The sequence below is a fragment of the Hyla sarda genome, chromosome 4 (assembly GCF_029499605.1).
Source record: "Hyla sarda isolate aHylSar1 chromosome 4, aHylSar1.hap1, whole genome shotgun sequence".
Classification (NCBI taxonomy): Eukaryota; Metazoa; Chordata; class Amphibia; order Anura; family Hylidae; genus Hyla; species Hyla sarda.
Window position 1 is genome coordinate 374,749,373 of NC_079192.1, and position 27,320 is coordinate 374,776,692.

Consider the following 27,320-nt stretch of genomic DNA (forward strand, 5'->3'; position numbering starts at 1 on the left):
GGGCGGAGAGTTCACTCAAGTATAAGCCGAGGGGGGTGTTTTCAGCACGAAAAATCGTGCTGAAAAACTCGGCTTATACTCGAGTATATACGGTAACATTAATGCTTATGCAGAATTATAAAACAACATCCCTTCCCCTTATCCCCTTACACCCTTCCCTTCAATTCCCTGTTTGAACTTGATGGACGTATGTCTTTTTTCGACCATACTAGCTATGTAACTATGTAACTATGTAACATCAGAGTTCAAAATGGCTGTCCACTTACAGCAATCAGACAGTTTACCTGCCTGAGCCTAGAAAACAAGTGCACCATCTCAAACCACCAGTTACGGTCAGGTATAAAATCTTTGACTGTACCACTACCCCAGTTTTCCTCTATGGCAACAGAATCTTAGGTTTTCAAACATTCCTGGACTGGTTAAGATGATATTCCAGTCTTAAAGGAATGTACTGTCTAAACAACTTTTCTGGTTTCAGTGAAAGAAACAAGAATTCAAGAACCCAGTACTACAGGGACCATTGATTGTAACAAAAAAGTCAATGCTAAGTGCTTCCTCCAGGACTACCTATTGATCTGCAGCCTCTGGTAGCTACCCATGTATCTCATGTTGGCTTTTAAAAAATAAGATCTAAGTGAGTGTCTCCTTCTGTTGTCCCTCACATGTGGTCACAGGAGCCGATTTTTACAAGTAACCAAAGCTTTCTACAATCCATTTATAAATATTTCATGATATTCGTTTCTGAAAATAAAGCAAAAGATGTCTTAAGAGCACAAAAAACTTATTTTAGGCACAGCACAATATATGGTATATTTATTATGCTAAAATTATCCTGTTTGAGATCTTGAATTATCAGGATCTCAAACAATTCCAACTTTCACCTCTTTATGGTAATTCTATTTTGGTTCGACAAAGGCAAACTAGCAGAAACATTAAAGTAGCATTTTGACAATTTTTAACCCCTTAAGGACGCAGGACGTGAGGTGGTAAGGTGGTACTTAAGTGGTGAGGTGGTACTTAACGCACCAGGACGTACATTTACATCCTAAGCATAACCGCGGGCATCGGAGCGATGCCCGTGTCATGCGCGGCTGATCCCGGCTGCTGATCGCAGCCAGGGACCCGCCGGCAATGGCCGACGCCCGCGATCTCGCGGGCGTCCGCCATTAACCCCTCAGGTGCCGGGATCAATACAGATCCCGGCATCTGCGGCAGTTCGCGATTAAAATGAACGATCGGATCGCCCGCAGCTCTGCTGCGGGGATCCGATCATTCATAACGCCGCATGGAGGTCCCCTCACCTTCCTCCGTGCGGCTCCCGGCGTCTCCTGCTCTGGTCTGTGATCGAGCAGACCAGAGCAGAAGATGACCGATAATACTGATCTGTTCTATGTCCTATACATAGAACAGATCAGTATTAGCAATCATGGTATTGCTATGAATAGTCCCCTATGGGGACTATTCAAGTGTAAAAAAAATGTAAAAAAATTTAAAAGTAAAAGTAAAAAAAAAGTGAAAAATCCCCTCCCCCCAAAAAAAAGTAAAACGTCCGTTTTTTCCTATTTTACCCCCAAAAAGCGTAAAAAACATTTTTTATAGACATATTTGGTATCGCCGCGTGCGTAAATGTCCGAACTATTAAAATAAAATGTTAATGATCCCGTACGGTGAACGGCGTGAACGAAAAAAATTTAAAAAGTCCAAAATTCCTACTTTTTTAATACATTTTATTAAAAAAAAAATTATAAAAAATGTATTAAAAGTTTTTTATATGCAAATGTGGTATCAAAAAAAAGTACAGATCATGGCGCAAAAAATGAGCCCCCATACCGCCGCTTATACGGAAAAATAAAAAAGTTATAGGTCATCAAAATAAAGGGATTATAAACGTACTAATTTGGTTAAAAAGTTTGTGATTTTTTTTAAGCGCAACAATAATATAAAAGTATATAATAATGGGTATCATTTTAATCGTATTGACCCTCAGAATAAAGAACACATGTCATTTTTAGCAGAAATTGTACGGCGTGAAAACAAAACCTTCCAAAATTAGCAAAATTGCGTTTTTCGTTTTAATTTCCCCACAAAAATAGTGTTTTTTGGTTGCGCCATACATTTTATGATATAATGAGTGATGTCATTACAAAGGACAACTGGTCGCGCAAAAAACAAGCCCTCATACTAGTCTGTGGATGGAAATATAAAAGAGTTATGATTTTTAGAAGGCGAGGAGGAAAAAATGAAAACGTAAAAATTTAATTGTCTGAGTCCTTAAGGCCAAAATGGGCTGAGTCCTTAAGGGGTTAAAGGATTTGTAATAAATAGGAGTTTTATCCTGTAAAATTTGGTGCCTTGGAATCATTGCTGATATACTGTAAGGTTCTTTTTTGTGGGAAAAGTTGTCCTTTTTATTGGTATACTTAATTTTATCATATAAGGTATTCCAAAGCTAGAAGAAAAAAAAAATCTAATGATACCAAATTGGGATAATTTATGTTTAGTTTTATATTAAAAAAGTAAAAGAAAAACTTTGAAAAAAATAAAAAATCTGTTCTTTGCCACGTTTTGATTCCTAATTTTTTTTTTTCCACCTACGGAACTGTGTAAGGGTAAATGTTGGTGCCATGAGCTGTAGTTTATAATGCTACCATTTTGTGTTGTTCTGACTTTTTAATCACCTTTTATTGCATTTTTTTCAGGGATGTAATGTGACAAAAAGATTTAGCAATTTGGGTGTTTGAATTTTTTTTGTCTTTAGGCTATTGCCCATGCAAAATTAGGAATGTAATAAGTTACAGTTCCACACATGCACCAAATGCGATTTTTAGAAAATAGGAAAAGGGGGTGAGTTTTTGAAATAAATAGGGGCCTATTATAAGCAATCAGTTGGTTGCCTACATAGATCAATGTAATGCTGTTACATTACATTGATCTTTGTGATCAGTGCTCTGTTGCTAAAGCCTGCCAGGAATGACAAGGATTTAAAGGGGTATTCCAGGCCAAAACTTTTTTTTATATATAAACTGGCTCCGGAAAGTTAAATAGATTTGTAAATTACTTCTATTAAAACATCTTAATCCTTCCAATAGTTATTAGCTTCTGAAGTTGAGTTGCTGTTGTCTGCCTAACTGCTTTCTGATGACTCACGTCCCGGTAGCTGTCCAGCTCCTATGGGGATATTCTCCCATCATGCACAGCTCCCGGGACGTGACATCATCATTGAGCAGTTAGACAGAAAACTTAAGAAGCTAATAACTATTGGAAGGATTAAAATTTTTTAAGTAATTTACAAATCTGTTTAACTTTCCGGTGCCAGTTGATATATAAAAAAAAGTTTTTACCTGGAATACCCCTTTAATATTTAATTAGTGCAATCGCTAATTGTTTAAAGAGCACCATACTCCCTTACCCATACATCATGGGTTGGAGAAGGCAGGGTTTTATATTTATTTTGCAGACATTACGACAGGTTCTCAAAAATTGCAATTCTCCTCATTATTGTAGGAAACAAACAAGGGAGAATAGAAGAGTAAAAGGAAACAAGACACATTTTTTTAGTTCTACACATAGTTGGTGTAGAACTTGTCAAGAAGGGGAGCCCCACTGATCTTCTTGATGACCGGGGAAGCCTGATCTCACACTCGGTGTGGCATCTACATGCAGCTTCTTCCCATGGTACTGTTCTAGGTATTGCCTGTAGGACGCATTCATGCTCCGTTTCTGCCCCAAAGTGAGTCCCTTAATCACAGCTTAGAACCACCTATTTTAGACGGCTTCACCAGCTGTTTCTGCAAAAAAGGTTCCTTTAGGTTAGGATTCAACACAGATTTTTTCCTGCAGTTTTTGAACTAAAGTCAGAAGTGGATCCAGTATGAAGGATAAGTATAAGACCTTCCTTTATATTTACCATTCCTTTTGAATACACTTCTGGATTTGGCTTAAAAAACTGCTGTGGCAGTTTGCCAAATTACCCCAGAAAAAAAACATGTGGGGAAAACTAGCCTAAGTGTCACAGTGAAGGTATTTCCCATACATTCTTCTTTTACTGTGTTAGACCGTAGCCAGTATTTTTTTTTACTGCTCCTTTGTATCATGTTTGACTCTCCAGACCAGCCCAAACCAGTGCTACCCATCCTGACCTGTTTGCCTTTATCATACAAGGTTTGTTTGTTCTGATGGGGCAAACTCTTGAAGACATACATTTCAGCAAGATTGAATCTATGCTTTTATAAAATTTGTGGGTTTCTGAATTGTAGAAGTTGTGGAAATCATAAAAAAAAATTCAAATAAGATTTTTAAATTATTTTATCAACAACTAAAATTGATTACTGAAACATTTCTATTGTATTCTTAGAATTTTGAATTTTGATATTTTTATTACTTGTATCTTGATTTTAAAATCATTTGCCAGGACACTTGTTTGCTTATGAAAGGCTTTAGAACTCTAGATACGTGTTTTATAGAGAATCACATTACTGATTTTTTTTTAGTTAAATACAAAACTTAAAATTTTAAAGTTTAAGAAAATGTACAACTAATTTTGTTTTAGTTTGTTTTAACTGGATCAGGAAAGGATTATTGTGCCTGATTGGTGACTAGTTGTCAGCCGTTGCCATCCATCTATTGTCCATATTTGCAGTGATGACATGTATGATATTGCTCTATGTCAGTGTGACAGTCCAAGATGGTCTACTGTCAATATGAACAGATTAAAATTGGTCTGGGATTTGCAACTGCTCCATCAATTTCCATCAGTTTTTTTTTCTCTCAGGAAACAGAAGAGGAGTGAATTGAGAATAACAGTGAACACATGGATAATATTAATAAGAAGAATAGAAGATTGCCTTGAAATGTGAAAATGAAAGTCAACATCAAGAACGATTAATGCAGATGGCAACTGGATGACCATAGTAGTGTTCTCATTTATACCATTTAGTTACATATAGTTACACAGTTAATAAGGTTGAATATAAGTTCAACCTAAAATCCTTCTGTGTTGATCCCAAGGAAGGCACAAACCCAACATCTGGTACCAATTTCCCCATAACAGAGGAAAAATCCCTTCCCAGCCTCCAATATGTTCCAGCCTCCAATTTGCCAATAAGAATAAATCCCTGAATCAACATACTATCCCCTTAAAGGGGCACTCCGGTGGAAATCTTTTTTTTTTTTTTAATATCAACTGGTGCCAGAAAGTTAAACAGATTTGTAAATTACTTCTATAAAAAAAATCTTAATCCTTCCAGTACTTATTAGCTGCTGAATACTACAGAAGAAATGATTTTCTTTTGTGAACACAGAGCTCTCTGCTGACATCTAGAACACAGTGCTCTCTGCTGACATTTCTGTCCATTTTAAGAACTGTCCAGAGTAGGAGAAAATCCCCATAACTCTGGTCAGTTCCTAAAATGGACAGAGATGTAAGCCGAGAGAGCACTGTGCTTGTGATTCAGCAGAGAGCACTGTGTTTCAAAAAGAAAATAATTTCTCTGTAGTTTTCAGCAGCTAATAAGTACTGGAAGGATTAAGATTATTTTTTATAGAAGTAATTTACAAATCTGTTTAACTTTCTGGCACCAGTTGATTAAAAAAAAAGTTTTCCACCGGAGTACCCCATTAAATCTAAGAAGAGCTGTATACACATATCCTATGGGGAGTCACATGTTGCTCTATGCTATGGAGTTATGGCTATTTGCCATAATATTGTCCCCTAGATGCAATAAAATTCATAAAGAACTTCCTGAGACTCCATATAACATAGTATATGCAATATGAGGAAGAAGCTATAGTCCTAGAAACGCGTCAGTTTTATGATAACTTTATCAATAAAATGTTCTAAAATATACATTTGAGGTCTCCAGAACACTGTGGAAGCAGCAGACATTTTCTTTTTTTCTTCCAATTGTTATAACATAGCAGGTACAGTAGATACAATAGGCCATCATAGACTTCTATGAGTGCTATATTACAGAGCCATATAGCTAAGTAGGTATAGTCTCCAAACTGTGGTCCTTTGGATGTTGAAAAAACTTCAACATCTGCAGTTGATTGTCTGGGCATGGTGGAATTTGTAGTCTTCTGACACAAAGACATGGGGCGAAGGCGGACTATTGTCTGCTGAAAATCTGTGATCTGTCAGACTGGATTTTTTGGGCTGTGATCAGTTTAAAATACAAGCAGGAGTTGCTTGTGGCTATTTTTGTGAAGAAACATTGATGGAAAATTGCAACTGCAAAACGTGTAGCTGGTGACTTATTGTACTCTAAAAAAAATTACTTTTTTCCCCCCATCATCACTAGCATTCTCTAGGTAAGTGTCTCCACTGGTCTTTCCAGCTCTTGCAAAATGTTAACTTCCAACATCTCCTGACAAGCCATATATACAGGATAGATATAAATCTTTTTTTTTTTTTTTTTTATAAGTGCATCATTATGGTAAGGCAATGGATAAAAAAAAGTTTAATGTCAGCATAGAGTATTGTGGTCAGATAGAAAAGAAATTCAAAAAGAAAATCATTTTCTGTGGAGCAGCATCTGATGAAAAGAAATTAAAAAAGAAAATAATTTTCTGTGGAGCAGCATCTGATAGGTACTGGAAGGATTAAGATTTTTTAATAGACGTAATTTACAAATCTGTTTAACTTTCTGGCATCAGTTGATTTAAACATGATGCCTGTAGATGGACTGCATTTTCAATGGAACACATACACTATAAGGGTCTATTTACACATGCGGGATCCTGTGCATATTTCATGCTCAGGATTTGAAGCTGCAGATTTTATGCTGCAGATTACAATGTAAACTAAATGACTGAACACAGCTTTAAATCTGCAGCATCAAATCCTGCACATTAATTATGCACCGGATACTGTACTAGTGTATACACCCTAAAGGCAAACTGTCATCTCTTTAATATGCTCAGTGCTCAAGTGTCAAGGAGGATTGTCAAGCCACAGCATGCACACCTCCTGCCTCCCCCACCGCTCCCTGGACAACATGATCGATGTACAGTGCTTGTCTTCCCACAATGAGCCCTGCATGTCAATAGGTCAAAGCAAGGAGAGATGGGGGAGGGAGGAGGCATGCATGCTGCAGCTTTCTAACACCTCCTTGATACTTGAAATCTGAGCGTGATAGAGTTGACAGATTCCCTTTAAGGCATAATCTTTTGATTAGTAGAGTCTATGGTGCTGTACAATTTGTGCCTACAGTCTCTTGAGATGAAAATCCAGATAATAAAGATTCTTTGGATTCCTAGAAATCCAAAAAATGTTAATTAAAATAATCCAAAAAAATATATATATAAAATCTTTTCCTTAGAAATGCTTTCTTTGTATAGCAGACTTTCATCTTTCATTATACACCCTATATATATAAAATATGCATAACTCACTGGTAATATCAGATGCGAGCATGCAGCATATTATGGCTTTATTAAGTAATATGTTACCTCTAGACGGCAATATAAATGTTGCAAAATTTGTATATTTAAATAAAGTGAGGGGAAAAAAAAGACAGCATCAATATTTTATGCAAAAGTCATGAAATATTAATGGTTGTGCATGGAGTATCATCACGCATGCAGAGTGGAGCTCCACACATGAGCATAATCTCATCAATTACGCCTAACTGCTTTTTCTCCTTTTTTTATTGCTTAGGTTCACTGCGGGGATATAATTATTAGCTGGCACCGCGCTGAATATTCCACCGCTCATCACTGGAGACAATCACTCTGTTGGCTGGTAGAGGCTGAAACATCATTTTTATGACGCTTGCATCATCTGTGTAATGGCCAAGGTTAATCATAGAGCGGACACCAATAGGGTGAGTAGCATGGCTCCACAAATGACAGCGTATTAGTATCTGTGATAAACAGGTCCTTCGAGAGGCAAGACTGGAGTCTGAGGTTAAACCAGACGTGTACTAACTGCGTACGGTAAAACATTAAATTATGGCTTCGACTATTGGTGTCAGAGACAAATCTAGAAGACATCTAGTTGCTATGGTTCATAATAACAGCTGCTGGCTTGGATTCATCCTCATCACGAATTCATAAAAATAAATATCCCTTGGCTGGAAGAAGAGATATTGCCTTATTGACGTGCATTTTATTAGAAAAACAAGGCTATGTGTACACCATCTTGTTTTTACAAGTCGAAATATGTAAAAAAAAAATGAGCTATGGAATTTATCAAAAATGAATTTTGTTTTGCATGTGCTTTTTTCATTGTTGCACTGTTCATACAAATTTAAATGGGCACTGTCACTTAAAAAAACTTTGATGCCAGTGCTAGATATTGCCTGGAAAAGTGCATGCTAAAGGCTCTGTCCGTGCTACCGAGAAAGACATGTATATAAAGTTAAAGGGGCTGTCTCCTGTTGCATGCACAGAGAAGAAGCTTCACTCAGACATGTGATTCTCCCCCCTCCATTCTTAGCAGGTGTATTCTGATTTGGCGAGTGCTCCAACCCTGGCGCCAGGACCTCTTAGTCATGCCACTACTGAAAAATATAAAGCCAATTATGTTGCTCTACAACCGCATCGTGAGTGTCACGTAAATTGGAAACCCCTCTTCCAACCTGCAGTTGATTTTTAGTTTTACCTAAAATAAGATCATGATTGAGCAAGGTCAAATGAATACCACCAGATGCCAAGATATGACAGTGCAAGATAAGCAAAGCCACAGCAAGGGAATGAGGAAATTAGGTATTTTGAGTGGAAATGTTTTTTTGTTGTTTTTTTTTTATGCAATTTAATCTTATCCTATCCTACCTCTTTCTCAGAAAACAAGTCTACAGATCTCTCCATGCCAGTCTATCTTCATGCCAGTAATATCATTTTCATGTTCTAATTAACCTCAATCTCGGTATGATTGTGATAATAAAAAACCACAGGGATTTCACACAATGTTTTTCTCATGGTTGCAGCCGCTTTGCTCTACCAGCCCCTCTTCACTTGTATTTTCTCACCTCAACAAAGGCGCTACCAAGAACCGCCTGGCCTCCTCAAGAATTCCCCAACCCCTCCTTCCTCACCACCACATGTTCTAGGGATCTCTCCCAACACCCCTACTCCCATCCGCTACACTCCACGAATGACTGCTAGACAATACAGCTTGATACATGTCTTGTGCTTAACCACAATGATGAATACATTTAATCTATCCAGACGGAAATGGAACAATAAAAAATAAATAAATAAATAAAATGATTTACTCTTCACAATGTGACTTATTATGTTCCTAATCGACACTGATGATGTTACTTGATGATCCTTGTGTCACCATTCTGGAGTTCCTAGAGCTGTAGAAAACCAGTCCATAGTCTTATTCCCTGTTTCTATCAGGTTTCTGTAGCCGCCCGTAGACATAGATGGGAAAAAGGCAATATAAATGTAGGCAGCAAACCACAGTAGTATTAGCAATACTTAAAACTTTACAGATAAGTTCCTATCAGCTAAGACGCTCAGGGCATACTACACAAACATTAAACTCGATTAAAACAGTATGCAGTAGGCTTTCAACTCCTTAAGGACACAGCCTACTTTGCATACCTGCACTTTCAGATAGCTTTTCTGAAATAGCTATCCTGTGTGTACATGAGTACTATTTTTGAACATTATATAACTTTTATATTACATTTTTCACCAGTATTCCGAACCTCTGCAGGCTTCTTCTCTAATTTTTTAGTGGTCCCTGAGTTAGTGGGTATGGATGGCTCTTATGATGTTTTATACACACTGCACAAACAAAAGAGGAGATTCTATAACCACACCTTCGAAAGAAGTGGCAGCATGAGGAACATTATAAAGGAGTACTGAGCAAGCTGTAAATCTAGTATTAGCTGCAGCTCTTTCACTGTATGCTTCTGTTTCTCTTCAGCCACTTTCCTTTCTCTTTGTTTCTCTACAGATTTTCGTGGGCAGCTGTATCCTGTCGTTTCAGTGAACTGACCCATCCCTAGGCAGACTTGAGTAGGATTTGCAAGGTTAATGATGAGTTTAATAAGCAAGGTTTGTACAAGAGATTAGTGTAATAGAAAGGGCATTCAAAAAGTTTCCACACTTTTTTTTTTAAATCTCAATTTACCTCAGAACAAATTATATAAAAAAAACAGATGACATCACTTCTCTACACTGTCACCTTGCCAGACAGAACTAGTTACACGACATGCTAAGACATGACCAATTACTACTCTTTCCGCCTACACAGTTTCCATTGAAAATATAAAAGTGGGCGGGCCGTGGTATGGCTGCCTAGGTGAATGCTCGCATATCGCTTGAGCTCTGGCTCTTCCACCTGAAAAAGTTACTTTAAAGCTCCAGCTTTCCAATCTTCTACATATACCTGTTGGCACGTTCCCCCAACAAGGCTGGAAGACGAAAAAGGCAACAGTAGCAAGAAAAGCTAATGAAATTCGACTTTACGTCGGCTGATCCTGCAAGCTCGCCGTTTCCATGCAACCCTCCGCAATATGACCTCTGCAGATTCACCTCAGACCCAGAGTTAGTGGTCCCATCTATGGGCTCAGATCATGGAGTCACCCGCGCACACGCATCGGCGGAAAATGCCGGAGGAGGCCCAGTTAGTCCTTCTCTCAGCGCCTAACATCTCCCTCCGCTGCAGCAAGCTCCTCTCCCAGCAGCCCCATTCCACAAGCTTCGGGCTTGAGTTTGCCTGCACCAGCCAGCAGCCAGGACCCCAGGGGGAGGAGACCCTGCTGTCCCTTCCAGTGGCTAATATGATCTCATGGGTCGGTCGCATTGCAACTTTTAAGATGTTTATTTTACCCTGCTTCCTTTACCTTTACTGCACCCTCCCTATCCCTATCTGACCTGGATTCCTCAGTTGACGTTATTGTTGGTGGGGTCAACCTTCTTCCCAAGACCATGAGAGCCTTTACGTGTATTTCTTTGTGTATTTCTTATTACTCAGATATTGGAAGACAGCTAACCTATTGTCTACTCAGGAAGTGATTTCTGAAATAAATCTAACTATGGCATATGAAAAGATAATCTCCTTAGGTAATAATTCATATAAGCAATTTATGGTAAAGTGGCAGCCATGGCTAATGTCTCCCTACTCCCCCCCCTCAAATCACCCCCTTAAATGTATATTATGTGGATTCGAGACTTACATAGACCCTCTCCGGAACATATAACACCCTCTCCCACTCGCCCCTCCTGCTCACCTTGCCCATTCAATATGGGACCTGGACTATTGGGCCTCTCCCCCGGTTTCTTCTTTTATTTAATTCCTATCTGTTAACTATATGCTCAGTATGGATACCCACTCATTCTCAAATGTCTACCAAGCTCATTATTTATTTAGCCAATAGGTTTTCAATAGCCAATAGGTAACTGTCACCTTAGTGCCTGTTTTGCTTTTGTGTTGGTTTATGCCTGTTTGCCGGATATGCCCGGCTGTTTGGTTTTGTATGTGTTTATAAAATGATAAAAGTCAATAAAAAAAACAATTGAACCAAAAATATAAAAGTGTGGAAACTTTATGAATGACCCTTGTAAAAATTATGACATTTCTTATATACAACAGTTCTATCAAGGTTTATTGAATTGGTAGAAGCCTATTTATTAACATTTTACAATATTTAGGGCTTGTTTTTTGCTGGTAAAGTTGTATTTTTAGAGGTACCATCTCTATAATGTGTAAACTTTTTTTTGGAGGGGGGGGAGGGGAGTGGTAGGATTGGAATCAACAGTAAAACATTTTTTTTTTTAAATTAATTTATGATTTATATTATTTTTATACTTTTGCTTTGCAAAACATTTTTCTTTAGAACCCAAAACAATATTTATGTTGCCCCTCACAAGTCACTGTGAGGGGCAATTATACTTTGTAAGGCACTATAGTGTGCAATTAAGCTCCTCCCTAATAGAATTAGAAACTATGAAAGGTAAAATCACCTACCTGTAGACAGCTTTTTCATGGTGCTTGCCTCTAAACAGTACAGAGCAAGGTAGTGGTTTCTACACTCAATTATGGAACATTGCCTAAAAATAGGTCCACGTACACCACTTTTACACTGCTATGAAAATCAGGACCCCTCCTAACTGAATCTGTGGCCTCTCTCTAGTCAACTAGTGCCCTGCTCTTTACTAATGATGGGCTAAAACTCTGAGATAGCTGTCTACAGACGGGTGACACATTCTTTGGAGAAAACTCTGTTTTGGCTAGTTTTCCGCCTTTAGAAAGATAATTAATTTACATACTTTTCCCCCATAAAGCATTGTCTGAAAATACGTTTCTATAGACTGCTGGATCTCTTTAAAGGGGGACTCCACTGGAAAAAATGTTTTATTTAAATCAACTGGTGCCTAAAAGTTAAACCGATTTGTAAATTACTTATATTTAAAAATCTTAACCCTTCAGTACTTATCAGCTGCTAAATTCTCCCCAGGAAGTTATTTTCGAATTTCCTTTCTGCCTGACCACAGTGCTCTCTGCTGACACCTCTATCCATTTCAGGAACTGTCCAGAGTACAAGCAAATCCCCATGGCAAACCTATCCTGCTCTGGACAGTTCCTGACATGGACAGAGGTTTCAGCAGAGAACACTGTGGTCAGACAGAAAGGGAATTCAAAAAGAAAATAACTTCCTGTGGAGTATATAGCAGCTGATAAGTACTGGAAGGGTTAAGATTTTTAAATAGAAGTAATTTACAAATCTGTTTCACTTTTTGGAACAAGTTGATTAATAAAAAAAAATGTTTTCCAGTGGAGTACCCCTTTAATCAGTTCAGTTTTAAAAGTTCAAATGTGTTATACACAAAGTGCACAAGGATGAACTATCTCCCAAGCCCTGATTAAAAAAAAGGGGGCTTCCACAAACCTTCCCTTCCCCAAACCACCCTTCCCCTCTGGACCAATAGTCCAGGATTCATGTTCTCACTTCACCAAACCTTAGGAGGAAGCAAAATTGCTCCTGGCATCCACCAACAACAACTGTCTGGCAGCCCTGTAAAAACAGCGACTCCGGGTTGCAGGGAAGTGAGGAACACTAAAGGCCACACACACCTACCCTAGACCTCCAAGAGGGACATCCCAAATGGGCTTCACATCCTAAATAGCTCTTGTGACAATTCACAGATAGAGTGAACACACAGTTAACAAAAGAATAAATAGTTGGATGTGTGTTGTGTCATACAGCCCGAACATCTGTCTGGATCTATAGCATTTCTTCTAGTAACCAGTAGCCAGAAGGCCAGGAAGCTAGAGGTGTGTCCAGAGTCCAGTGAATTCAGGCACCTGGGCTCTCTTCCTATCTGAACCTAGCGGCCATATCTGTAGGTCGGATAGAAGTTGGGGTAGCTGTTGGCCAGCCCCCGTTTCCAGCAGCTGCCAGTGTAAGGGTATGTTCACACTGCGTAATGTGAACGGAATCTCCACTCGCAGAATTCCCTGAACCGAAATTGGCCGCCACCTAAATACTTCCATGGTAGGACAGTGCTGCACTGTGCCGTCACTATTGAAAGCTAAACAGTGCTAGCAGATTTCTGCGCAAAGATTGAACATGTTGCGCATGTGGAGGAGAGGGGTCTAGATGTGGAGTGGAGCTCCATTCTGCAGCAGAGGAGGCTACGCACAGGGGAGGAGGCGTTACTATGAAGAATAACAAGGGTTACATATGAACAGAGGCTTGGTAAGAGTGGAAGAATGGTAAGTATCATTTTCATCAGTGTCATCGGCACTACAAGCCTGTACCAACATATTAGTATGGATGATACTGATAACAGATTCCCTTTTACTTGTTGCTCCTTTACAAATCTGCAACAAGACCGAGGTGCCATTTCTATTACTGGTGTCTTATGTGGCAGAGGTGCCTTAGAGTATGTTCACATGGCGGAATGTCAGTGTAAAATTTTGCTGCTATATTCTGCATGGAAATAGATTTCAATGGGACTCTGCTGCCCTGTGCACACAGTGGAATTTCTGCAGCCGATGATTTTGCTTGTCTATATTCCATTCGGAAGTGCATTGCCATCTATGAGACAATGGGTCCTAGCGCCCTCCAGATAATTTAAATGTTTGCACTTGTTTTCATGCGGACATTCCACACATTTTATGCCGTGTGAACATGGTTTTCTCGCCTTTTCAGACACCAAGGTGACTTCTTCCTCTGCATCAGAAATTTGGCAAATTCTCTGTTACTTGTGCACAACCTGTGGTATAGTGTGGTATCATTCACAGCTGCAGTCACAATTGTGCGTCTTCTGAGCTCACTGATGTTTCAACATCTGCACCAAGCTTGTCCTAGCTCTTTGCACTCTGCAAATACAGGGAAACTTGTCCAAAGACCACCTGTTTGAGAAGACCACCCCCTTAAACAAATCAGATTTTCTGTGACAGATATTCAGTTCCATATTTATCATATATTCTTTGAGGAGACCACCCCCTAGAACACTTTTCATTTGTAATTTTAGGAGGTTGTCTGAATAAGGTTTCACAGTATAATGTAGAACACACTGCAGCACAGCTAAGCATTGCATTATGGGAGCTCAGCTGCTTAGGGCGTGCCTGTTGACAAGCTGTTGACTGGCTCCAATAGACACCAGAAGAACACAGCTCTACCAATAAACAACACATGCACAATTTCTTTTTTCTATAATAAAATTTGCCTTAGATTCCTGTTGACGGCTACAAAGTACCTGAGAAAACGTCTGCTTTTACAGATTATTTTATGTCAGGCCCCTTAATGTTACCGCAGCTAAATAATTATGTTGGATAGAATCCTACTAGACTGTTACTATGGCAACTGCAGTCCTGACAAGACTGAATGCATACAATGAGAGTGTTATATTATAACACTATACACATAGATTATAGATGTTATCGTATGTAAAGTACACAGAGCTGTAAGCTGATGCACCCAGTTATCTATAAGTGCAGTGCAATTCCCCATAACAACAAAAAAAGGGGCACTGCTGGACTCCTATATGAACCTATATACATTCAAATTGTTTTCCAATACAGTGATATTCATTGCATAATACATTGCTATGACACTAGGTGGCCTACATAGAATAAAGGAGTCCCATACCAAAAATGTAAGTGCCCCAGAAGAGGGATTTTAAGCTCCTTGGTTCCAGTGCAGAATCTATAACAGGTTCCTCACTTGAGGCCATGTAGACTACAAGTGTCTTCTTACATTGTTCTAATGTAATTTTGTCCCTGCAGGCACTAAGACCTGGGTGTGACTGCTACCTCTGCACCCTTTTAGCATACTTGTCACAGTCCTGGTTTTTATGGGTCAATAACATTAACCAGATCACTATGGCACATGCATTATTCAAACCATGCCCATAAGTGAGTATTGACGAGCATTCTCTGGTGCTTTGGAGGCATTTGGGTTATTTATGTACTGATTTTGGCAATTAAATGTTGCCCTTTGTGCTGTACCTGCATCCGTGGAGCAAGGCCAAGGATTTCTGCCTCCACAAGCAAAGCTCCATTTTGGAAAAACAATCCCCCAGCCTCAGTCATGTCTATAGTCAAGTCTATTATAGTCAGCGTTCAAACACTGCAAGTCCCAGCAAGCTGCAAGGTCCCCTCCGTATTACTGGCCACCTCTCTGGGATCCCGGCCTAGCTGTAAAGACTATTAATATCTGTCTACCTCAGTAAAGCTACAGTTAACCCTAACCTGGTCTTGAACAATTATTACCCTGCCTAACCTAGAGATGGTGGTGCTACAGTTCAGGTGGTTACCAGAAAAACCACGCCCTAGTGTCACGAACATTTAGGGGTTAATACAATCTGCCCCTGGGCTACAACATCTGCCACATACACCTCACCTTCACAACCTGTGGCTCACCACAAAACATAAAGACTTATTTTCAAGCAGTCCTGGTCACTGATAAGTGCCGTGTAACCCTAGATGGTCCAGACAGATAGAGTAGTGGATGGTTGGTGGACGGATTCCCTGTTCCAACAAGTAGGTAGATGGACCATATGGGTAGGAGATATCGGCGCTGGATGAAGGAGCAAGGAGGAGTAGCAACATAAAATCAAGGTAGGTTTATTGGATGCAACGTGTTTCGCTGCGCATGCGCAGCTTCATCAGGAATGCCTGATGAAGCTGCGCATGCACAAGCAAAACGCGTGGCATCCAATATACCTACCTTGATTTTATGTTGCTACTCCTCCTGGTTCCTTCATCCAGCGCCGATATCTCCTACCCATACGGTCCATCTGCCTACTTATCGTTCTCAAGAGGGCTGCGGATGAGGAAATACACACTTTCAGGCGCTTCCCATTGTTGTGTGTGTGCACACAACCACCTCTGGTAAGCGGCGTGGGATAGATCTTTTCCCCCTCCCTATGGGCCTGACCTGCTGATCCCGCAAATGGAGCGCCTTTTGTTTTCCTTTTAGATTACTGTTCCAACAAGGCTGCGACATCAGAAAGTTGGTGATGGAGTCATGTATTGGGCGGGAATCATGCGAAGAGAGCTGGTTGGCCCCTTTAGGGTCCCCGAAGGTGTAAAGATGACTTCTGAAAAGTATGTGGAGTTTCTGACTGAACACTTTCTTCCCTGGTACAGAAGGAAGAACTATGCTTTCCGCAATAAAATCATCTTCATGCATGACAATGCACCGTCTCATGCTGCAAAGAATACATCTACATCAATGGCTTCTATGGGGATAAAAGGAGAGAAAGTCATGGTGTGGCCTCCATCCTCTCCTGACCTCAATCCTATTGGGAACCTTTGGAGCATCCTCAAGCAAAAGATCTATGAGGATGAGAGGCAGTTTACATCCAAACAGCAACTCTGGGAGGCTATTCTGACATTTTGCAAACAAATTCAAGCAGAAACTCTCCAAAAACTCACAAATTCAATGGATGCAAGACTTGTGAAGCTTCTATCAAATAAGGGGTCCTATGTTAAAATGTAACGTGACCTGTTAAAATGTTTAAAAAGTTAAAATGTTGTTAAAAGTTTGATTGCACTTGCTTTTGATTTCAGTAAATATCCTGCAAACACAATTTTCAGTTCTTTGCAACCTATAAAGTGTTTTGAAACTTACTGTGCGTAATCATTTGGAACAGTTCATTGAAAGTTTTTATGTTAAAAAAAAACTGTTATCATTGGGAGATTTATTCAATAAAATTTTAATTGTACTCTTAATAGTTCATAACATGAGAATTATGCTGACTGTTATTTACATCAATTTTTTTTAGGTAAATGAGAAAAATATCATTTGCATAATAATTTGGAACAGGGTGAAGATGTCCGTCATATTATATGACGGGACTAAGATTCCTTGGGTCCACCAGGCAAAATGATTTTAGGGGGCTTATCACCAATCTGTACAGAACGTTTGACTGAATCTTTATCTAACATAACGGCTATTTGCAGATCATCTCATAAGAAATGAATGTCTCCATGTTCAAATGGGTTTGTTTTCTACTTGACCTTTGGTGCCCATTACTGTATCAGAAGTAGTGATGAGCGGCAGGGTCCATATTCAAATTCACGATATTTTGGAAACATGGACGAATATTCGTCTTATGTTTCGCGAAATTCACATATTCACTGTGTTCGTTCTCTTTTTTTTCCATGCGAAAATTCTTAAAGAAATTAGCATAATGCGCATGCGCAATTATTTCTTCATTAGTGTCCAGTCTGGAAGTGCCGATATTCGCATAAATATTTGCATGAATTCACATAAAAAGAAAAAACAAATATCCGTCATTACAAATATATATCACTATATTCTAAACATTTGCAAAACAAATTTGCATTTCGACTATTCACACTCAACACTAGTCAGCAGAATTCCAATGCAAACCCTTGGATTTGTGCTGCGGATTTGAAGAGTGTTTCCTGTGGATTCTCCTGAGGTTTTGTATATGTGCTTACCCCATTTACAAGGAATAAGTACATATCACTACTTTTTTTTAAAGAATCTGCTCAATAGGTCACATTGTGAACTATGGTGTGAATTCCCAGTGATGACAACAGGTTCCATAAAGTATTTTTGCCAATTTAAAAATGACATTGGAATTTACATAAGGAAAGCTCTGTATGCACAAGGCCTTACTCTAGAGCAGTAGTCTCCAAAATGTTGGACCTCCAGATGTTGCAAAACTACAACTCCCGGCATGATGGAAGTTGTAGTTTTGCAACAACTGAAGAGCCACAAGTTTAAATAAACAATAACCTAGTCATGCAAATGGAAGAGTTAAATATTATAATATGTGCAGGAAAAGAATGGCGAACATGAAATACAGAGCAATTCAAAAGAGCTCCGAGAAAGAGCAGATGCTGTGAAAGAGGAAGCAGATGCAAAATATTCTGAAAGAGTTGTAATATCCTCAAAAGGCTAGGTATTTCAAAGCCATTATATAATGTGGAGCAACGGGAAAAAATATGACACAATGACACTAGAATAAGAATCAGACCTAGATCTGTGTTGTCACATGCCGATCCCCTAGGACCGCTTAACAGATCAGAACTTAAAGTAATCTCTTAGAGCAGGTTAGTAGAGATGAGCAAATCGAAGCTGACGAACCCGAATTCGTTACAAATTTCAGGAAATGTTCAATTCGCAAAGAATGCGAATATCACCGTGATTCTATCGCACAAATTGCTTCATTAAACTCCATTTACTGCGGTGCAGGCTCCAGGGCATCTAAAATGGCGGATCCACATGTCAGTCCATGGGGCAAGGAACTCTGGGAAGGCAAGGCGGGAAGGAAAGTAGGCAGGATGACCCTGAATCACATGCAGGATGCAGCCTATCAGCAGCCAGTCACCCCTGTGAGGTCACAGCTGTTACACTCCGCACTCTGGCCGGGAGCGCAGAGTCCCTGTGTCCCAGTCTGCCGGCGGGGACGGGATTCGCATCGCGGGATGCGCCCGCATGCGAATCCCGGCCCGTCACTTACCACGTCCTTCTGCCGTCTCCTCTCCTGTCTCTCAGCTCCAGTGTGCGCTTTCCCCGTCTCCTAGGGCACGCACGCACCGGAGCTCTGAAATTTAATGGGCAAGTACGCCCATAATTAATGTACTGTGTAATAGTATACTCCATTATAAAGTCCCTGCACCTCCCACACTTCCCTGCCGGATCTTCAGTGCCAATTGCCGAGAAAAAGCATTCCCTATTGCCTGCACTACCATACCCGTGTATCCAGACCTTCCCGCTACGTTTCTTGACTATGAACCTTTGCCGCCTGCCTTGACCTTCTGCTACGTTGACTACGCTACAGCCTCCTCCTTCGGTACCTCGCCTTGTCCAGTTACCTGTGTGGTTGAGCCGTGTCAGGGGTAGCGACCTGGGTGTCGCCTGCCGCAGCAAGCCCATCCTTGCGGCGGGCTCTAGTGATGACCAGCAGCACCTTAGACTCCACTCCCCGATACAGTCCGAGTCATCAGCCACACAGGTGGAAGATCCACGTCCAAGCTTTGTGACAGCCTACATCCCGTGACAACAGCCCTATATAATCGGCAGCCATAATTCCGGATCATCACTTCATTAAAATACACTGCAGAAGGATCATAGGAAGCAGAGCCTGTGTGTGTGTGTGTTACAGCAGAGAAAAGCACATTCCAGCAGCGTTTAACATCCTCCTAGTCACTTCAGCGTTCTCGTGGACGGAGAGCATAGTTTTTTTCCCTGAAAAGGATTTTTACTGCAGCTGCAGACATTAACCTCACAGTCACTTTCTTCGGCATAGTATTACAGAGAGGGGCAGATAGCTGTGTGTTGCCTCATACATTTCAAAAAGCTGCCTCAACTTCATAAACCTTAGCAGAGGAGGCAGGAATAATTTTTTAGTGCAATTCAGTGTCTTTGTTCCACAAAAAATCAGCTGCTGGTTATACTAGTCTGTAGACGGTATAATATACAGCAATTCATTCCTAATAGTCTTTGACAGAGTGCAATTTTGTGTTTAGTACAGAGCTTTTTTTGGCTGCAGCACTGTTGTAAGTGCACTCATAAGTGCATACTGCATACGTACATCTAAGTAGTGTACTATTTTGTACCTGTTACTCTGTCAAGGGCCTACATACTATGAAAGGACAGACAAAAGTAATCACTGGCTGGTGTTTTACAAAAATACAGACTTTTTAGGCATACCGTAGCGCATTTTTCTGCCTACATAAGTGCATACCACATACCTACATTTAAGTAGTGTACTATTTTGTACCTATGAATCTGTCAAGGGCCTAGATACTGTGAAAGACCAGCCAAAAGTGCACACCTGCTGCTGCTCTAGACAAATACTGTTTTAAGCGTTGTGAAGCGTATTGTACTCTCCTCATATACGCACTAAGTATGTCAGGCAGAGAAGTGTGAGGACGTGCACAAAGGAGTGGCAGAGGCCTAAATCCTTCAGGCAGAGGTCACAGCAGACTAGGGATGAGTGGCAGCATGAGTCGCAGTGAGAGACCTGAGCTCCCGTTATCAGCTAGTGGTCGTGTCTCGACCAGCAACCAATCTGCTGTCGTCGGTTGGTTAACACGGTCATCCACTTTATTACAAGTGACATCTGACATGCCCTCAGACACAACCCTCAGTTGGCATGGCCCAAGAGCAGTCTGTGTCCTCCCACTGCCTCTTTCCTATGCTATTCCCTCCCATAAAGAAGTATCTAAGGCTGTGGGTTCAGGTCCACTATTCAGTGAGGATGATCTAATAGAGGACAGTCAGCAACTACTGCCCAGCCAAGATGTGGAGGAGACATGTGCCGCTTCCCCCGCTAGGCGAGCAGGTAGTCATGAGGAGAGTGACATGGGAGCCGGTTTTGCAAGCATTCAGGGTCCTGAAACAGACACTGTTGAGAAACCTGAGGAGAACATCAGTGACGTGGTGCAGAATGGGTGCAGAATGGGTGCAGAATGGGCTTCATCATCATCATCATTAGGAGAAGAGACTTGCAGGTTGCCAGTGAGGCAGCAGCTGAGCCAGCAAGGTGGTCGCATGGTTGGCAGTCAGCATGATGGCAGAAGTGGAAATTCTTGAGCCAAAAGTGCCCGGGGGAGACCACCTGCTTTGCGGCAGCCTCAAGACAATTAGTGTGAATGTTCATGGGAAAATCAGCTACTCATCGGTGTGGCAGTTTTCATCAAGCATCCGCAGGAGGTTCACATAGCCACATGCAAGATATGTCAGCAGAAGGTGAAGCGTGGCATGGGTCTCAATGTTGGCACCACAGCCCTGAGTCAACATATGCTTCGCCACCATAAATCAGCCTGGGAGGACCGTGGCTCCGATGTAGTTGTCCAGCCTGCTGCATCACCCAGTGGCACGCCGCTCCCTCTTTCAGCAAGCCAAGGCTCCACCACCTCAGCCAAAGGGAGCTGTGTGTCATACCCTCCTTCTGTCGCTCCTTATGCTCTTGCTCCTCCTACTTTTAGTCAACCATTCCGCCAACAATCCATCGGTGAAGCCATGCCCAAGAGACAACAGTATGCACCCCCTCATCCAACAGTGCAGAAGCTGAATGTGCTCCTGTCTAAGTTGCTGGTGCTGCAGTCCCTCCTTTTTCAAGTGGTGGACTCTGCACCTTTCTGAGAACTGATGGCTTGTGCCGAGCCGAGGTGGAGAGTGCCAAGCCGTCATTTCTTTGGGAAGAAGGCAGTACCAGCCCTGCACAATTTTGTAGAAGAGAAGGTGGTCCAGTCCTTGAGCCTGTCAGTCTGTACCAAAGTACACGGCAGCGCCCATGTCTGGAGCTGTAACTACGGTCAGGGACAATACATGTTCTTTACAACTCTCTGGGTGAACGTGGTTTCTGCACAGCCACAACACCAACTTGGACAGGTCCCTCCACTTCCTCCTTCACGCTCTCAGGCCGTTGATCATGTGACAGTGTGCGACTCTGCCTCCTCATCCTCCACCGTGTCCTCAGCATCCACTGCCCAGACTATTCTCATGTGTGCAGGGCACGGCGGTGTCACGATGTTCTTCACATGGTTTGTCTTGGTGAAAAGAGTCACACAGGGGAGGAACTGCTAAAAGTAATTCGTTAAGAAATCGGAGCATGGCTTATTCCACGAAAACTGGAAATGGGAACCATGGGGACTGACAATGGGAAGAACATCTTGTCTGCACTGCGACTGGGAAGGCTGAGCCATGCACCCTGCATGGCACATTTGTTCAATCTGGTTGTGAAGCAGTTCCTGAAGTGTTTCCCCCATTTGCAAGACATCCTAACAATGGGAAGGAACCTTTGCATGCACTTCAGCCACTCGTACACCGCAAAGCACACTCTCCTTGAGCAGCAGCGTCACAATGGTAACCCACAACATAGACTGATTTGTGATGTTGCCACGCGATGGAATTCCCCCCTCCATATGTTGGACCAACTGTACGAACAGAGAAAAGCCATCACCGGATAGGGGTACTCCCCTGTGTAACTTCAATGTGAACCAGTGGCAGCTCATAAGTGACACCTGCCATTTGCTCAGGCCCTTTGAGGAAGCCACATTATTAGTAAGTCGCCAGAATTACGGGATGAACTACGTCATTCCACTGCTTCATTTCTTACAACACGTGTTGGAAACGATGGTTGGTCAGGGCACTGGAGATGTGGCCCTACATCTCACGGCCACATGAGCCCTGTGGGGGCTGAACTGGAGGAGGAGGGGCCCGGTGGAGCACAGTTTAGGTTTCGCCAAATGGGCGGTTTTTCTAGTAATCAGACAGGAGAGGAGCAGGAGTAGCCAGACGAGCTAGAGGGTTAGGAGGAAGGCGAGACAGAGGACCCAGACACACCGTGGCAGTATGCAGTGGAGATGGAGGCAGGGAGTCCCTTCAAGTCCCTTGCACAAATGGCACGATGCATGCTCTTTTTTTTTTTTTTAATACTTCCATTTTTATTAAGATTTTCATTTATACATTAACTCTGCAAAAGCATATTACATTTTTCAAAATATTCTCCCAACATTTACTTATTTCCCAGTAGAGGGAGGATTCCATGAAGGCGGAGGGAAAAACAAAACAAACCTAGACAAAACAAAACAAAATAAAACATATTATAATTGTCTCTCTCTCTCTCTCTTCCCCTCACTCAATCTCTATCAATCCATCTCCGCCACATCAACCAAAATTTATCTTCATTCCCTCTTTTAATATATATGGCTTTTTCCCAGGCAACTATTTTTTCCATCTTTTGAACAAAGTGCACTCTGGATGGTGGATTTGGGTTTTTCCAGCGCTGGGCTATCAACTTGCGCGCATTATATAATAGTCTACCCACCGCTAACTTGGTGTTATCTTCTATCGGCAATTCCTCCACATAACCCAGTATACATATTTTAACCTCCCTACCAATATCAACCTCATATATTGCGCCAATATATTCTATAATTTCTTCCCAATATCTTTTAATTACCGGGCATTCCCACAACATATGGAGTAGATCAGCACTGGAGCATATACACCGAGGACATTTTGCCACTTCTAGATAACATATTTTAGCCAGGAATGCCGGAGTCTGATACACCCGATTCAATATATACAACTGGGATAGACTCGCACCCGCTCCCAGTGCCTGATTGGGTACACTACTCATGATATTGTTCCATTGATCCAATGTCACCTGTTGCTCTTCTCTCCATGTATAAAAAGCTGGTATATTTTGCTTCATGCATGCTCACTTGCTTGCATATTGACAGCTGAATTGTCACCATTCAGCAGTGGGATGACTTCTGGCTCTCCCCCTTAGTGGACTCTCGCTACCGCCACAATATTGGGGCCTTTTTTACACCCACTGAGAGAGAGAACAAACTGACCTACTACAGAGGCATCCTATGTAGTTAGCTGGTCGATGCCTATCGGCGCCATCGTCCATCCTCTTGCAGGTCTGAAGCGGAGGGCCTCCTGCCCTCTCCTTCCACTGCCATGGCTGCTGGGGAGGGGTGGAGTGGCAGGAGCAGTACCAGCTCCATCAGCAGCAGCCTGAGTCTACAGTCGCTGATGAGTACCTTTCTTCACCGGCATAGTGAAGCAACTCATTAGCAGCAGGTAGATCTGGAGCAGGACCTGAATCAACATGTGGTGGCATACCTTCACATGCCCATGCCAACACACCTTTAAGATCCGTTGGACTTCTGGGCAGCCAAACTTGAGTTGTGGCCGCAACTAGCAGAGTTTGCCCTGGAAAAGCTGTCCTGCCCGGTCAGTAGTGTGCCATTAGGTGTTTAGTGCGTCGGGGGCAAAAGTCACCCGAAGGAGATCTCATCTGTCCACAAAAAATGATGAGAGACTGACCTTTGTGAAGATGAATCAGGCATGGATTAGCCAGGATTTCCACCCACCAATGCCTGATGCATGCGAGTAGATTGACCATGTTGCCACACCAACCCTTCACAAATATGAATAGTGCCAAACAGATTTAAGGTGCTGCTCCCCAGTTACAAACATAACTCCGCATCAGACCTTTTTTCGGCCACCTTCATCACCGGGCACTGCTATTGTCACCCACCGCATCACTCTATCACTGGGTCACTTTCAGGACTCCTGATGCTGCTGCTGCCACCTCCAAGCTGTCTCATTCAGCCACTATTTAGTCTCTTCTCATGCTTCAGCCAACTCCAAGCTGTGTCATTCAGCCACTATATGGTCTCCTCATGCTTCAGCCAGCTCCAGGCTGTGCCATTCATCCAATATATGGTTTACTGATGCTTCAGCCAGCTTCAGTCTGTGTCATTCAGCCACTACATGGTTTAGTGATGCTGCTGGAAGAAATGAGGGAAGTTAAAGTGATTCGATTCATCACAAACTTCTCGGCTCGGCAGTTGCTGCCTTTAGCCTGCATGGATTAGATCGGCTTTCAGGTGCTCCGGTGGGCTGGAAAAGGTGGATACAGTCCTAGGAGTTGTACCCACACAACGAGGCCCGGGACACTAAAACATGGGAGTTAAAAGTTCAATTTCAAAATCGTCAATTTCAATTTCAAAATCTTACATTTCTATTTAAAATTCTTAAATTTCAATGGTCTCCTCATGCTTCTGCCAACTTCAGGCTGTGCCATTTAGACACTGTATGGTCTCCATATGCGTCAGCCACCTCAAGGCTGTGCCATTCAACCACTATATGGTCTCTTCATGCTGCCACAAACTCCAGGCTGTGCCATTCAGCCACTATACGGTCTCCTCCAACTGATGCCACCTCCAGGCTCTGTCATTGTTCTGCCATGTGACATGTGACTCCTTGATAGATTTGGTCCTTTGTACCCACACACTGGGGCCCGGGATACTAAGACTTGAGAGTTAAAAGTTCAATTTAAAAATCTTAATTTTAAATTTAAAAATCATAAATTTCAATGGTCTCCTCATGCTTCTGCCAACTCCAGGCTGTGCCATTCAGACACTATATGGTCTCCTCATGCTTCAGCCAACTCCAGGTTGTGTCATTCAGCCAATATAGGGTTTACTGATCCTGCTAGGCCTGGGAATAAAAACGTTTATTTTATTTTTTGTTATGGTAGCACTAGCTACCCCAAATCGTCAGTTTAAATTTCAGAATTCATCTTTTAATCTTAGGGATTGTGAAGCCCTAGTGTCTACTCATGCTGCTGGCAACTCCTGGCTGTGCCATTCAGACACTATATGGTCTCCTCATGCTTCAGCCAATTCCAGGCTGTGTCATTCAGGCAATATATATGGTTTACTGATGCTGCTGGGTCTGGGAATAAAAATGTTGTTATGGTAGCACAAGCTACCCTAAATCTTCAATTTAAATTTCAAAATGTGTCTTTTAATCTTAGGGTTTGTGAAGCCCCAGTGTCTCCTCATGCTGCTGCTAACTCCATTCAGCCAAAATATGGTTTACTGATGCTGCTGGGCCTGGGCCTAAAAATTTTTTATGGTAGCACTAGCTACCCTAAATCTTCAATTTAAATTAAAAAATTCATCTTTTATTCATAGGGATTATGAAGCCCTAGTGTCTTTTCATGCTGCTGCCTTCTCCACGTTGTGTCATTCAGCCACTATATGGTCTCCTCATGCTGCTAACACCTCCACGCTGTGTCATTCAGCCACTATATGGTCTACTCCTGCAGCCAACACCTCTACGCTGTGTCATTCAGCCACTACTGTATATGGTCTCCTCATACTAATGCCACCTCCAGGCCTGTAGTCACCATGTCATACTGAATAACAGTATTATTTCAATACCCCAGCACACTCCATATGCGTGTTAGAACACTGCAAAGAGTTCTACACCCCTGTTGAGGCTCTCTGTAGGCCAGAAACAGCAGTTTTTAATATAGATTCACTGCAAATCGAATCGGATCGAAACAAATTTTTTCACCAAATTCACCGAATTTGCTGAATCGTCCACATCAAATTTTTCAAAAGTTCGCTCATCTCTACAGGTTAGTATGTAAAGCATGGCAATGTCTCTGCTCTGTATGCACAATGGTGTTATTTCCCTGGAATGGCAGCATTTTATTTCAGGCATTTGTGGTAATATTTTCATTTGTGAGCTGCTATAACTAGAAATTGTAAATTCTTAAAAATGCTTATAATACTGAGTCATAAATGCTGCTCTAAGTGACCAGTGAGTGATGTTATATAGTAGATAATATATAGTAGTCAATGATTAAAGGGGTACTCTGCTGCTAAACCAACGCTGGTTTCTGGTGGCAGTGGTCGTGACATCAAGTCACGCCCCTAGAATTCCGGGTGCTGCGCGGAGATCGCGGGGGTCCCAGCAGCTGGACTCCCGTAAACAGAAATCTTCTCCCTTGGATAAGGAATCCTAGCAGTGGAGTGCCCCTTTAACTGTGGTTATAAAAGTCCTCTGACTCACACTCCATATCTTTTTTTCTGAGCAGAAACTCCAGTGTATTCTATGAGATGCAAATTGACTCTGATCTCCTTTGCGTTCTGCCTGTAAAAGATGGAACCTATCACGTGGAGACAGGCTGAAGCTGTACTGCACAGGAAGACACGGAGAATTAAAAGATGGAAGTTACACCTCACTGATCTATCACTTGCTGCACTTAGATGGGACTCAGAAAAGGCTCAGTGTTGAAAATCTCTGCTGCCTCTGAAAAGTCAAAGGTGTCATGAAGAATGTAAGCTGCATTGAGAGAACCATTTTAGAAGGGAGGAAGAAATCAAGATGGCAGACAACCTAAAAAATTCACCCCAACTAAAATAAGCATGCACAAGGCATACATAATAAAAATCTGGAGTGCATGTATGGGGTTTTCATTTGGCACAATTTGTGATTTCAACTCTGTGCACAACCTTGGCACTTCAAGGAAATCTACTGAATGATTTTTAATGAATTGTCAGTGCCTAAAAGGCTCAGTTAAATGACAAATAGAGCTCTGCTACATCTGAA

General features: G+C 41.7%; 1 protein-coding gene and 1 long non-coding RNA gene across 5 annotated transcripts in view; one reads left to right on the top strand and one right to left on the bottom strand.

The window, feature by feature from the left end:
- LOC130267303 (uncharacterized) overlaps nucleotides 1–5,077 on the top strand; it is a 31,500-nt gene extending 26,423 nt beyond the window's left edge. Inside the window, exon 3 of the long non-coding RNA XR_008843134.1 lies at nucleotides 4,772–5,077. This is a non-coding gene — a long non-coding RNA (uncharacterized LOC130267303). The remainder of the gene's footprint in view (nucleotides 1–4,771) is intronic.
- GRIA1 (glutamate ionotropic receptor AMPA type subunit 1) overlaps nucleotides 1–27,320 on the bottom strand; it is a 310,401-nt gene that overhangs the window by 165,935 nt on the left and 117,146 nt on the right. The gene's annotated exons all lie outside the window — the stretch shown is intronic.